The sequence below is a fragment of the Megalops cyprinoides genome, chromosome 7, assembly GCF_013368585.1.
Source record: "Megalops cyprinoides isolate fMegCyp1 chromosome 7, fMegCyp1.pri, whole genome shotgun sequence".
In the NCBI taxonomy this organism is placed as follows: Eukaryota; Metazoa; Chordata; class Actinopteri; order Elopiformes; family Megalopidae; genus Megalops; species Megalops cyprinoides.
The window spans coordinates 14,355,373-14,370,313 of record NC_050589.1 but is presented as its reverse complement, the minus strand read 5'-3'; the positions used below and the strand labels follow the sequence as shown (position 1 = coordinate 14,370,313).

General features: G+C 44.0%; 1 protein-coding gene across 2 annotated transcripts in view; it reads right to left on the bottom strand.

Annotated features, from left to right (window-relative positions):
* The window catches only part of kcnb1 (potassium voltage-gated channel, Shab-related subfamily, member 1), a 44,195-nt gene that overhangs the window by 7,696 nt on the left and 21,558 nt on the right, over positions 1-14,941 (bottom strand). The gene's annotated exons all lie outside the window — the stretch shown is intronic.

Here is a 14,941-nt window from a genome sequence, read left to right as displayed (position 1 = left end):
TTTCAATGATCCGTTGACCCACGTAGCTACGGAAGTATCGGCTGACAGCAGTAACATAATCATGCAGACATAACAGCCATGAAGGTCAGCTTGAACAATGTCCTCATTGCATGCGACCTTTGACTAAATTATAACACTTAAAACCACTGCAGCGGGTTTGACTGTGGATCCCACGACCTCTGATATTTTGCTCCACTGAAAATACTGTATGTGGAAATGATCACATTAAAAGGACATAAACGATGAGCGGAACATGCAGCCTTTAATGTCCACTACCATTAATCAAAGCAGCCCTTTGAAAAGATCACACGCTCATCAGATCATGACAAATACAGTCTGACACGCAGGCTGGATTGAACTGTCTTTCAATGAATTATATCAATTACAAATGGCAGAGCTGTAATTGACCCCAGGTGCATCTGGCCATTATAAAAGAACACTTGAAGTGTGACATTATTATTCAGCTCTGGGCACGCAGCCAGCTGAGCCGTGCTGACATACATGTGTGTGATTGAATACTTCATGGGGAGGTGCTGCCAGCAACCCAATGCGCACACAGTACAGACCACAAAGCTACAGATCAACAGTACAGTACAGACTACAGATCAACTATCAGAGTAGAGTGCAGATACACCAGAACATACACACTACCTTCAATGAACAAGGATAAAAAAGGATATATTACACATAGCATTACACATAGTAGATACACCACCAAGTGCACATTACATACTTGACAGATCACCATGTACACACTGCCTATTATAGATGCATAACCAAGCTCACACTGCCCACAGATAAATGCCAAGTGCATGTTTACACATGCATCACTGAGAACACAAAATTCATTACAGCCAAAAATGCACACCACACAAGTGCCGACTACACACAACATCCTTTAATGTATGCTACACATGAAAGATACATTACTGAGCCACAAATTTAATATGCACACATAAACTATATATAATGCACAAACACACACACACACACACATGCACAGAGGTTTATCTGAAAATACTTAATGTACAAACATAGCTATGTAATAATATGAAATGCTCAGTGCCAAAATTATTAATATTTTAGGAAGAGATTTTGGCCTGTTAGACTAGACAACGAAACACACATAAACATATGCAAACACACACACACACACACACACACACACACACACACACACACACACACACACACACGCACTATTCATTGGTTTGAAACCACAGTACTGGCCAGTGGGGCCACACTTGTGACCAGCCCTGTTGCAGGTGTATTCTCAGCAGTAGGACAGCCCATGTGCAGGGGGTAAGGCAGTGATGTGGGGGGATGAGAACCATGTACGCCCCCTTGTCAGAGGCAGCACTGCTGCTGTGTCCATAAAAGGAGCCGTCTGAATCCTACAGGCTGTAAAGCCTCATACTAACCCCACCCCCAAGCTGAAAATTTGCATTCAACCGCAATATTAAGGTGAGCGTGGAAAGCAGGGGAGTAGGGCAGGGGAATCTACCTGTACGGTGTGTATGTCTCTCTGTTGAAGTGAGCAAGGCATCCCCTTACACCTCAGCCATGCAGTAATTAAGAGAAATGGAGCAGTTAAGTTGTGTTGTGTGCTCAACAGACCCTGCCTACCGACACCCTCCCTGCACCAGCCCCCCCCCCCCCCCCCCCCCCCCCCCCCCCCCCGCCACAGCTCGTCTTAAAGGCTCAGTAATTTGACGAGAGCGGCTCCCCCCATCAGAATACACCTGAATATTTAACGTCCCGCCAGAGAGCCGCGCGGGGAGCTGGGCGGATGTGTGCAGCGAAGCGTGACGGACATGGGACAGGTAGCCCAGTTTCACTCCGCCTCCACAAGGTCGGCTGCAAGGAGGGCCCAGATCCTTCACAGGGGAGCCCAGGCTTCCCACCAACCAGCCGGAGCTGGCTAGAGCCAGCCGGAGCCAGCCAGCTGCTCTATGTCTACCTCCCCTAAGAGGAGGGAGCACACCGTTGCCATAGCGGCGTGACAAACGTGAGCGAAGACCCTGCCCGATCCATCTATTTCACCCGCTCGGCTTCACCATTGGTCACAGCTGGAATCCTGCAGCGGAATCGGCGGGAATATGCAGCGAAGGGGAGCGGGTCTCTCAAACCCTGGGTGGTGGATGGGCGGGGCAGTCAGCAGAAACGCTAATAAAGAACAATGTGAGCGACAAGGAGAGCCTATTCACCAGAGAGGCCTTACGTGGGCCAGGTGCTCCATTTAGCAAAGGCTCTCAGGAGCACGGGCAGGAATCTATGTCAAGAGGCTCCCCATGCGTGCATTTGGCAGGCGGCAAGAGGAGAAGGACGTTTCAACGTATGAATATGTAACAGCCCAACAAGAGACAGAGAGACAGGATGAGGTTCAGAGGAGTGTGTGTGAGAGAGAGAGAGAGAGAGAGAGAGAGAGAGACGGGAGGTAAGAAATTAGACCCAAGAAGCGTGACTATCGCTGGCATGATGTAGCCAGCAAACGAGAAATATAATAGGATTGTGGCTCTAAATAAAGGCTTCTAAGACAGGAAGTGTTTCCGCTGGTCTCTCTGAGGCCGGCATGCCTGCGAGTTCGTTCCCCCACAAACCCGCTGCTCTGTCTGATGCTTGCCTCCACGGCCCTGATCCAGGAGGGAATTCCCTTCCTCTCTCACCAGCAAATGCAATTTCATGACAGAAGGTTGAGGGGCGGAGGGAGTAAATAATCCCATTATGTGTAGGGGTGCTGTAATCGGCTGATAAACCTTTTTCATTTTCTTTCTGGAGTGCTCGACCCTGGTCTTGCAGGCTGTCCTTTGTTGAAAAGCCCTCAGCTGGTATGAAGTTGGAAATTTAAGCAGCAAAACTAACTAAAAGGGAAAAGTAGGGACAACATTCTATCCACGGGTGTTGGCAGTGTTTTGCCCGTTCAAGGCAATTCACTAAGGAAAAGCACTGTTTTTTTGTGTGTTTCTTTTTTTTATTCAGTGCTCCAGCCAACAAAAAAACCCAAGGGTACCAGTGATAAAACTGTCCTCGTAAAAATAGCACCTTTGCCTGAGGTGGTCTATGTGTAAACAGAATAGAGGCAGGCCACCGCTGTAATGACAGTTTTGTGTTGGGAGCACACACTGATGCACATCTCTCTCTCTCTCTTTCTCTGCCACTTTCCTGTCTGCGGTATGATTGCAGCATTACCACGTCTGAAGCACTAGGCAGCCTTTTCACAACCTTTTAACAGCAGCACAAAGCAGAGCTGAGAGAGACGGGGGGAACATCGGGAGGAAAGGGGGCTGCTTTGAAGACCACTTTATTGATCCGTTCATAATAACCGTCTGATTGGCCACATGCATGTCTTCATCCACCTCAAGCGTGATGCTGTCTCTGTAATGAGATGAATCCATTACGTACATTATTTGTCACTTATATGAGTACGCCTGATGTCAGACAGGCCACCTCTGTTTACATCCAATGCAGTCACGGGCTGTCACTACAATTTGTTCCATTTGGGCACTCATAAAAGTAGTCCATTAGAGCCTATTTATATATACACATATATGTATATAAATATGTAGGTGGGATGTATATATATTTCATAGCCACTGATTATAGCCACTATGAAGAAAAACCATGCAAATTGTATTGTTACGGTTTATATTTAAAAAAAATTCAAAATGAGGCTACGATGGCAGTTTGAATGAAAAAGGAAGACTGAAAGAGAGAGAAAGAGGCTATTTGTACTCTGCAGATGGAGCTTGTTACCCCTTAAAGCAAGGACATCAACCGGGGACAGGAGGATGATTTGGTCCTGACACACCAGAGTGACAGCACGGACACACACACATACACACACCCCACACACCATACACTCCATGACCATGTCTGAGGGCAGAAAGCAACCAGAAGGCAGCACAAGGAGGACATTCTTAACCTTGATGTTGAGCAAGGTTGTTCGAAGAATGACAGTGCTGTTTAAATTAAGCAGAAGATGCATTCAAGAAGCAATCAAAAATCCAATCACGGCGAGCCCCTAACTCCACAAGCTAAAGAACACAACCTGTATGCGACAATATAATTGTCTCCCTCTTAATTTAGTCCCATGATTTTTTTATTTAAATTGCAGACTACATTCTTTGAGTCAAAATGCCTTGGGGGAAAAAAAACAGGCATTTACGATAGTGCTTTTATTTGTGCTCCGTATAAAAGCGGGTGCATTTACGCAATCCCTTTTCAGCTCTAAATGCAAAACTGGAAAGTGGGAGACATTGTCTTGTTAATTCAATTCTCTCCCCCTATTTTAAAATGTATTCTGCTGCTCTTGTCTTGTTCCATAAACGGCCTTTGAGAACAATCAGTCATTAATCTCGCTATTCTCTCTTGCCACTCGGACCGCCGACCTGATTATGGGATCACTTCATCAGGGCTCAAAACACACAACATTGGCATTGCAGTGGAAAGTCACACGTCCAACATGCCTCCCTCTTTCTGAGTCCCATCCCTTATATTTTATACCAGGTTTAGAATTCACTATTTATGAACAATGTGAATTTGCTCTGTGCAATACTATTAAGAGGCTTTCACACATTTTACACATATTACAACTTTTCATACATTTCCAAGCAGAAGAAAAGATGGAGGGGGACTGACAGGCCCATTGCGAAGACACATGCACTGCCACGGCTCAGCCCAATGCCATGCTTGCCAAACAGGAGGCTGGAGCTACCGCGACAGCACACACTAATAGGTGCACTTCCTGCTGAGGGTACGCTGATGGATCAGTCCTATAGCAGTGAGTCCCAGAAGGCAACGCAGGAACTCTCAGAGTCTCCCTCTGTGTCGTCCTCCCTGGGAGGCCTCATTAGCACGTACAGCAGGGTGTGCCAGTCAGGCTCTTCCTGTGAACCATGCCCCCCTCCCCATAGCATACAGGTGCCCCCTCCAAGTAATGCCTGCTTGCCTCTGCATGTCTCCCAGGACGTGTGTTGGCAGTACTTTCCAGGTCGGGATGCCTGTTTGGCGGTAGTCTGCATTACTTTATTTACTTAGCAGAAATAGAAATGGCTGTAGTACAATGCTTCTAGTTTCTTTGTACGTCTTAACCATTCTTAAACCCATTTATAAATACTGGATCTCTTCCAGGAAAAACTGAGTCTCCGTAGCTTAATTAACAGTACACAACAATGCCTAACTGAGGAGTAAACCAATGACTGTCTTCTCAGCAGAAGGTTGTGTCATTATGCTGTTGTGATTGAGAATTGTCTAACTGGCAGTGCAATGAATTTCTCCTGAAGAGTGTTTGTATGAGAGAGAGAAAGAGGGGGTTGAGTTTCAGGAAGCAATAAGAAAACAGTTTTAAAAATACACAGGAAAAGGCCAGGAATAGCACTGCCAAAATGGAGAAACTGCTAGACCTTGGGATAGCTTTCACATAGTGACACTAGGGGGGAGTTCGACATATGTCACCTTCTCTGTGTTGGTAAATTGTCCAACAAGGTCACGTGTCTGGACTGCTCCCTATCATACTTTACTTGGGGTCTGTAATATGTAATACTAGTTATGGTATGATAGGTCAGTTGCAAAATGCAATAGCAAACTTTTTAGAGACTGGTTATTTTCCAGTTCCTGCAAGTTTTCACTTATTTAGACAGTGACATCAGAGATAAACATACTTCTAGATATCAACTTAGCGGAGCATATATTTCGCCAATGAAAAATACATTTACTTTTTTGTACCAGTTGAAATGTGATACGCTAGTATCCATTGCCTGTCTGGGCTTGGCAACGGTCAGGAGAAACTGGGAGCAGCACCGTGAAAATTAAGGGGTCCGGGTAAAAAGTGTTTGTAAGGGCTGAGTCAAGATCATTTTTATCACTGTTTTCATCATTTTAAAGGTTAGGGATATGAGTGCATAGACTGATCTGTGACCAGTGTTTATGGGCACTTTCTCCCCAGAGACTGATGTGCATTCAGACACATAGACTTAAAGGGTGTACAGATTGTAGACTTTGCTGAGACACTGTTGAAAGCTATTACCAAGCAATGTCTTTGAAACCTCGTACAAGCTTCATGCTATACTCAGAGGAAGCATATCTATCACATTCTTGCTGTATGTAGACAATCAGTTTTATGCTATACTCAGAGGAAGCAGATCTATCAAATTCCTGGGGTACTGAAGCAATCAGAGACCTTCACAAGAGAAAAGAACGAGCTGTTCTTTCTTGTAATCTCTCCCAGTGAGGTTGAGAGAGTGCAGGGATCCAGCCACGTCACTGAGGCTGTGCGCCAGTGCTGGATCTGTTTTAGTGGCGGCTGGTACCTACCAGAATCTCAGGAGGCGGGTAAGAGCTGCGAGCTGGAGATGGGTGAGTGGCAACAACCCCTACCTGCCCCCGACCTCCACCTCACCAGTTTCAGTTTGAAGTCAAACCAAAGTACAGCTCTTAATGAATACAGCTATTGAAATATTACCAGAACAGAAAATAATGCGTAACACTCGGCAGGATAAATATTTAGACTTGCTGCATTTTTATTCTATATTCAAGGTACACTGCAGAGGAATTATATGTTTTTACTATTTGATGTGAATAAAACAAACAAAATGAGGGCTGGTAAGTGGTAGTGGCATGGACATACAAAGGATAGGTTCTATTAACTTTCTGTCCACACAGTACCAATTGTCCATGACAACATCTTTGTCTAATCAAAGCTTGAAATATCACCACCGCAAAGCCATAGTCATTTCAATTATTTTTCTTTCATTAGTTATTTTCACATCATTCCTGAAATATTTTCAGCTTCAGTATCCCTGGCTTTCATTTCAAAATAAAAGTAATCACACAGGTGAACTACATTATCAACTTTTTAATGGCAAAGAAAAGAATAATTTCTGATTTTTGTCAGGTTGCACATGGGCAGCAAGTTAAATAAGAAATGTGTCTTTCAGGAAAATAGTAGCAGTTGACATGCAACAATGAACAATGTTTAAACCAATACCTGTGTTATTGGTTTAAATATTAATCAAATGTTAACCAATTAGATTCAAGTGTTAACCAAAACGTTAGTCAAGATGAATGATCTTACAACACAGTATAGCAGTGTTAATACTTCATGTGCATTATGCACAACCTCCACACACACAGAATGCTTTTCTCTTTCTGAAAACATTATTTAATGGGATCCAACGGGGCAGTCAGAAAAGTGTACAAAGCTCCTCTGTTCTTCCGTTCAATATCCTGTCTTCTGGAGGGGAATTAAATATGACTCCATTGTCGCTGTCACATTTTGGACAGCACTCTGCTGAAAATGGCCTGAGAAATGCCAGGCACTGAAGCCGCTCTCACATTTTCACCAAAGCCAGCTAGGAACACGGCCTTTGGACACGGTTCTCTTACTCATGCGTAGCTGTAATAGGAAATGATTCTTGTGCGAAAAGCATGTCTCATCATGTACCCCTATAAATTTGTTTGCAATGTCTCCTTCTGCCGGCAACGGCAGATTGCCATGGTTAACACATGACTCTCTAAACCTTACACTGGCTATAAATAGGCCATCCAACAGAGCACACACAAAATGTAATTTGCATAGATTTTTTTGTAAATTAGACGGCAAGGTTTTAATGAACCTCATTTACGGCATTTTACCACGAGTATCCTTGAAATGCATTTCAAATATTACACATTAATCAATGCCAAAGGAACATGCTTTATCCCCATGAAACAGCTCTAAATTATTAATATGACCAATATCACCAACTGGTTAGTGAATCCCATACCCTGCTTGTCCAGCCTTAGGTACCCTAATCCAATTTACACGCATTTCTTTAGCAAATCCGCCCCTGGATGTCTCCCTCTCGGTAGTATAAGTTTAAATGTACACACATATTGAACATATCAAATCACTAATTTTTTACCACAGTTCCATTTTAACTGCTTGCTTACAGGTTTTTTGTGTCATATAAAACTAATGTTCCAAGGACCTGTGCGCATACTGAACCGGAGTGGGTCAAACTACTTGACTTCAGCTGGAACAGACAAAGCAGCTCATGCATCCTCTGGTTGCCAGGTCTGTGTACACCCATGTCTGCACCTACTCGTGTCTGCGCACATCCATGTCTCTAAGTCTCCATGGGAGCAAATGTGTCCTTAAAACAACAGACAGGTACAGAGGAGCACACACAGGACTGGTGAATGAGACATAGCAAGCCAGAATAGGAATATTAGCTACAGAAAAAGTTACATTTATTCATTTGGCAGATGCTTTTATCCAAAGCAACTTACCTAGGTTACAGTTCTTTACAATGTTATCCATTTATACAGCTGGATATTTACTGAAACAACTGTGGGTTAACTACCTTGCCCAAGGGTACAGCAGCGTCCCAGTGGGGATTGAACCGACAACCTTTCGGTTACGAGTCCTGCACCTTAACCACTATGCTACACTGCCGCCCAGTTATGACTATTTTATCACAAATGATAAACACCAGTACATACAGTAAATGATCTCATTGTGTCTACTATGCAAACACAACCAGTAAAAGTAATGCACATAACTAGGATCCATTTTTCATTCCAGACTGTGAGACTGGATTGAAGTTAATGTTACATAATTTATTTATTTAGTTATAGTGTTGCTGGCTTTTAATTTTTTCCCCTGGTGGCTGCAGTTGCAGACTGTGAATGGAACATCTCTAAGTGGAATTCCATGTTTGCCAAGAAGGTGCCCCCCAAAGCTGCCCAAGCTCTGGCTACAAAGATATTGACATCACAAATATACGCAGATAGAGACTTTCTCAGGAGAAACAAAACACTGCTTACACATACATGCAAATCATTCAGGTGTTGGAGTTAATATCCTTACTCTGACTAAGGATATCTCAGCCATCCTGCATTCATAACATCAGTGCTAACACATTTTAATGATCATCTGCTGAATCCAAAACAGTAAACAGTATGCTTGTTTCATTTTCATGTTTGCATTTTGTTACTTAGCAAATGCTTTTATCCAGATCAGCTTTCAAAGAATACAAAATGCATCTAATAGGAAAAAAGAACAACAAAAAGGCACCAGAAAAACAATACATTCAAAATACAACTGATCACATCAGAACATGTGTCAGTGTTTCACCCATGAAGCGTGAAGCGACACGTACTGTACTTTAATTGAACATAACCTACTGATTGCTCAAAACAATGAATACTTGGTAAAAGTCAATTGAAATAGCAGATTTCCTAGCGCACATGATTCAGTCATTGCAACAGAAAATGGAAATCGGTACATCAGATGGCTTCCATAATTACATGAACACACAGCTCTTCAGTCCTTAGTTTCATACTATGCTATTTTCCATATTTGGTCTACTGACATACCATTAGTTTGCCAAGCACATTAGTTACAGATTTCAAGCCTGTGAGGACTTTGTGTTCAGTGTGAAATACGAGCGGGTAAATGAACAGTGGGTAACGCAGTCCTCTGTCTCAAAGAGAAGGACCGGTACCATAGTGTGCCTCTGAGCACCACGGTCCTCCTTCTCCTTAGAGGACTGCGAATCCGCTTCCCTCGGGCTGTGGAAAAACAGACAGATTGCAGGGTGTGACACAGCACTAATGGAATAAATATGGCTGTGGTGTTATGAGACCTCCTGTGGTGGGTGTCAGCACAAGCCCGGAAGGGAGGGACACGCAACGGGCTGACGAGCTTCACCACGGAGATCGGACTTCTGAATGCCGAACGCCGGTTTTGGGGGAGTCGATTTTTGAGATATTTTGGCGCCACACAGCGATGACGGCAGACCCCCGGGCTGCCACTGTCTGCACCCACTGGGGTGGGGGTGAGGGGGGATCGCCACTGGCAGCCGCAGGCACTGTCAGCATTGATTGGCTTCTTCTGGGACAGACACAGGATCCTGATACATGTGGGGAGTCTCTATGAAGAGGCTTACAAAGTGCAGCCGGTTGACCTGGAAACCAGCTTCCAAAGATGATGAGTCTTAGTGTCAATGTAGGCGTGTCTCACAATATATCTGTTTCATTGCTTTCTGCAGAAGTGTAGTGCATCATTTCATCCCATTAGTTTAAACATGCTCGGAAATTGCAGAGAAACACCCTATTCCTCTCTCCATGGTGCTATCCAGAGTGGGGAGTCAGTCCCTGGAATAAAGGAGATTTGCTTGCAGTGCGATGCAAGACATGCTGTTAATTTGTAATCTGTAATCTGTATAAGGACTGAGAGCCCATAGGTTGTGGTACATGGACCACACAAAAGAACTGTCAAGATCACTGTTAGATGAGTAGGTACCTTTTGAATAACATATAAATAAACACCAAAAAGTGATATTAAACTAAAATATCCTTCATGCACACTACGTAAATAAAGACAAACAATATTTAGACTCTGCATTACTTAGAAACATTTACATTTCAGTTCCTGCTACAAGGAAGTAGTGTGATTTAGAAAACATAAACCATTAATCATTCTCTATTGCTTCAGCTACACATCCACTGAGCACCAAATAAAGTTAAAGTCGGATGGCGGGTGGCAGACATTGCTAACTAGTTAGCTAATTGCTAACTCTTCCAGGCACCGTGGCTGAACAGAAATAAGCAGGGATCCCATATCACCTACTGTATATAGCTTTTTGTTTTGAAGTTGCTGTCAGAGCCACGCGCTACTTGCATGAAAAGGAGAGGTAACCTGGTCGCCTTGTTACCTGATACAGGAAGTGCGTGTTAGGAATGCTGAAACAATGAGGTAAAACAGCTGATCTGTGCCCTGAAACCTTGTCACAGCGAGCTGGACACCCAGTTCCCTGTTAATTAAGCTTTTGTCTCAGGTGGCATCCCTTATAAAGTGACCAGGGCGGTGTCCAGTGTTAAAGAAGACTCAAGTCGCCCGATGCTGCCAGGCACCAGCAGATCTAACCACTACGAAGTGTCATGCTGTTTTTTTTTTCCTTCCTAAAACTGGAGTGGTGTCTCTGTATAGCTTGGCCTCCTGTCTTTGGAGTGACTTTGCTTCCAGGGGTTTGTGACTTTGATTGGTGCTGTGCAGGTTCATTTGAGAGGCTTCATGCTTTTCTGGCTCCACCTTTGGCAGGTTAGCTGCTGAACGGGCAGCGCTGTGGTGTAGTGGTACGGAGCAGGGCTTGTAACTGAAAGGTTGCGGATTTGATTGGGCACCGCTGTTGTACCCCTGAGCAAGGTACTTAACCCAGAATTGCCTCAGCAAGTGTCCATCTGTACAAGTGGGTAACATTTAAAGATATAACCTATGTAAGTTACTCCGGATAAAAGCATCTGCTAAATGACAATAATGTAATGTTTTGTTGAGTGGTCTGTAGCTTACACAACCAGATCTCCTCAGTCCAAGTACAGAGAAGTGCATCCCTTCATGTTATTCTACTAAGAAGAAAAAAAAATCGAAGTGATGCAACAAGCATGCGGGAAGCCCTTTCCCACGACCTCATATGCTCAGCTGGGATCAGTGAACTCCAACCTCCGGTGGTCCCATTCTGCGACCGTGAACGCTGCAATATCGAACCACGTTTTTCAGCGCCGGTGCTGCTCGTGGTTGTCACGGTAACCACCTTGCTGCTTATCAAGTGTTGATTATGTGGAGAGTGAGTCTGACAGTGTCTCTCCCTCTCTCTCTCTCTCTCTCCCCCCTTCCTGTCTTTCCTCTTTCCTTCTCACTCTCTCCCTCCCTGCCTCTCGATGCCACGTTTTATCATTAACTGTTTGTTCACACTGAGGCAAGGGAATATTTCCAGCACTCAAAAAGGTAAAACACCACAATGACAACACTGAGACAACTCTGTTTGACCTCACTGTCGTATTGACATCTAAGAGCAACATTGACCTTTGCCCTAGGCAATTACTCATCGATGCTCTGTTTTTAACTGTCCAAAAATATCCTGATTGCTCCTCTTGGTCTTGCCTCTGCGTGGATATTACAGTGGAACATGCCGTACACACACGGCAGCACAGACGAGGGCTATTACAGTGCTTACTGTTACAGCGTAAGCACTGTAAATATGGGTGCGTTTGGACACGTGTGCTTCCATGTGTGTGCGAGAGCCACGCGTCTGACTGGAAAACAGAGGTCCCCTCTCCTCGCCATGGTAACCTTCTTCCTTTCAAAGTGGTAGACAGGCCAGCTTGCTATGCTTTGACAGAATCTTCACACAGTATCAGCCACTGTCGGTGCAGCTGACATGAGCCCTCGCCTGTGCTGCTGTCTGTGTGTACGGCATGCTCCACCGTAATATCCACACAGAGGCGAAGACCGAGAGGAGCAATCAGGATATTTTTGGGCAGTTAAAAACCGTGTGAAGATTCTGTAAACGGTCAACGGTGAAAAGGGTGGCTTCACTTCAGAAAAGAAAACGACTACAAGGCAAAGTGCAATGCATGTGGGAAGCTAATTAGCTCCAAGTCAGGTTGTACATCAAATCTGACCAAACATTTAAGGCAGCACGGCGTCGATCTGAAAGACTGTAGGCCTACAGTGTTTCATGTCTTGCAATAAGCAGAATTGGAATCAGAATCGATAAAATTCAAACGATACCCAACCCTAATAAAGATGCATGTGTTTGTCACCAGAACACTAAAATAGTCTCTCCAAAACAACTAACAGGTAGTTTAATTAACTGCACATTAAGGCACATGTCTGTGGATCATATGTTTTTATTGTATTTATTTAGTAAATACTAGTAAATACTATTTACTTTGTGAATGTTCAGTTAATGCTTAAAAGAATAAAGATATTTTTGTTATCTAAACATTTGACCTCTTCTTTTGTTTTTTTACCATTTTGGAATCAAAATGGGGAATCGATAAGAATCGGAATCGATAAAATTCAAACAATACCCAACCCTAACACTCACTGACACACACATGCTCATGCATGCATAAATATGCACCAAGCAATGTTGTCATCTCATTACGATAGCACTTATTGTCATATTCCAAAGAAGGATATATCTCTTTGCAGTAACAACACTAGATCCATAGATCAGCAGTACACCAGAAAACAGCGACTCTAATGTGCTCTTTCAGCGCTAGTATCCCTGGGACTGAGGACAAAATAACTGCGATAATCACAGTACAGCAGGAATAGGACTAAATGGAGTGTACTATGGGGCCACATTAAGAGGAGTATATTTAAGGTCTGGCTAAAGGGAGTTTAGCAGCTATAAGATGAAAGGTAGGGCTAGCCTGAGAGGAGTATAGTAGAGACTAGGATACAGGATGTATAGTAGGGCTAGCATGAGGAGAGTATAGTAGAGACAAGGATAAAGGGAGTATAGCAGGGACAGGATAACAGGAGTGTTGTAAGGCCAGCTTGAGGGGAGTATAGTTGAAACTAGAATGATGGGTGCGTAGAAGGGAAAGACTGTGTAATTATTACTCTCAGGTGAAAGACAATGGTTGGTCCTGTCCACTCCCTCAGGCTTGAGCTGATTACCAGGAGCGACAGCTTTAATGCAGACAAAAGAAACTTCTAATGTTTTTGCAAGGTGTGAGAAAGCCCTGCCTATATGCCAGGGCGAGCCTACTGGATCCGATTCTCTTTCACAACTGCACAGTCCTCTACCTCATAATGAGGGAGATTAGCCCCTGTTGGCCAAATAAGGATAGAGGTGTCTTAACCCCTATCAACTGACTCTCTCTGGTCACATCTTGCTCTTTTTTTTCTCTCTATCTTTTTTGCTTGCTCGCTCTCCTGCCCAGTGCGCAACAAAGAAGGCCATACGCACACACTGACAGCGTGTCAGAAAGCAAGCCAACTACACACAATGACAGCATGTCACAAGGATGGCCAATCACACACAGAGCCTGAACATTCCATCTCCTGACAGACTCACATCTCATCACATCTCGCCACCCTTCTCACTTCAATTATTCATGTCTGGGAGATAATAGCGGAGCAGGAAAATCCAGGCTCAGCGTCTATATTTAAATAACGACCCACCCAACAGAGAGTTATAAATAGCAAGGCGAGGGTCTCTCTCTGGGGTGAACTTGAACTAATCTGGAAGGCCATTACCCGATCTTTGCATGAAGCCACTGCTTCTGTTAATGGGCCAGGTGAGAGGTTTGGGGACTCATCAGCAGACAGGAATGATTGGAGGGATGTGCAGTGCAGTGTGGGCACAGAGCTACTAAGGTCTGCTAGGGTTTACTGTGTGTTTAGCTGAAATGTATAACAAAGTTTACTGTGATCAGATCATTTTGAAAAGTGAAAAAAGTGCAAATAAGAAGAGGTTTTCAGAAGCCAGAAGCAAAGTGGAACATTGGGATGGAGAGATGCCCAATCAGAAGGCAGAAGTAATGTCCACTTCCTGAATCTATAATCCATAGTGAATGGACAGCTCTCCGCCCCACACATGCCGTCTGACAGAAGATTCTCCTCGTGCACTGTTGCTCTGTAGGCAAGTGACAGAACGTGTGCACATTTGAGTGTGTGTGTGTGTGTGTGTGTGTGTGTGTGTGTGAGTGTGTGTGTGCGCGCGTGCGCCTGGCTGCACAGCAAGCAGCTGGCCACAGGGGGACTCATTGAGAAAGAGTATTTCTGCATGTAAGGAAGGGACACAGAAAAAAACAACCTTTCGAACTGACCTATTTTCATCAATAAACATTTTTAAAAGCCGCCTTCCAAAAAAAAGTAGCTGAAGAGGCACAAATTAAAAATAGGAAATTACAGCAGCTTTTACTCAAACTACCGACCCATAGAGAGTTACTGCAGAAACTTAAAAAAAATCCTTCATGCTGTCTGTTTCATGTGTATGTCTTCAGCTACAAGGGACCTCAGGCCCAAACATGAAAACAACAATGAAGAAGAGAAACTGGGGTGGCCATTATTGTCTGACATTTACCTCAGGAAAATTTTAGGGGAAAATAAACTTTAAAGATAACAGGACATTCTTTGCAAAGACTGTGAACAATGTCATGC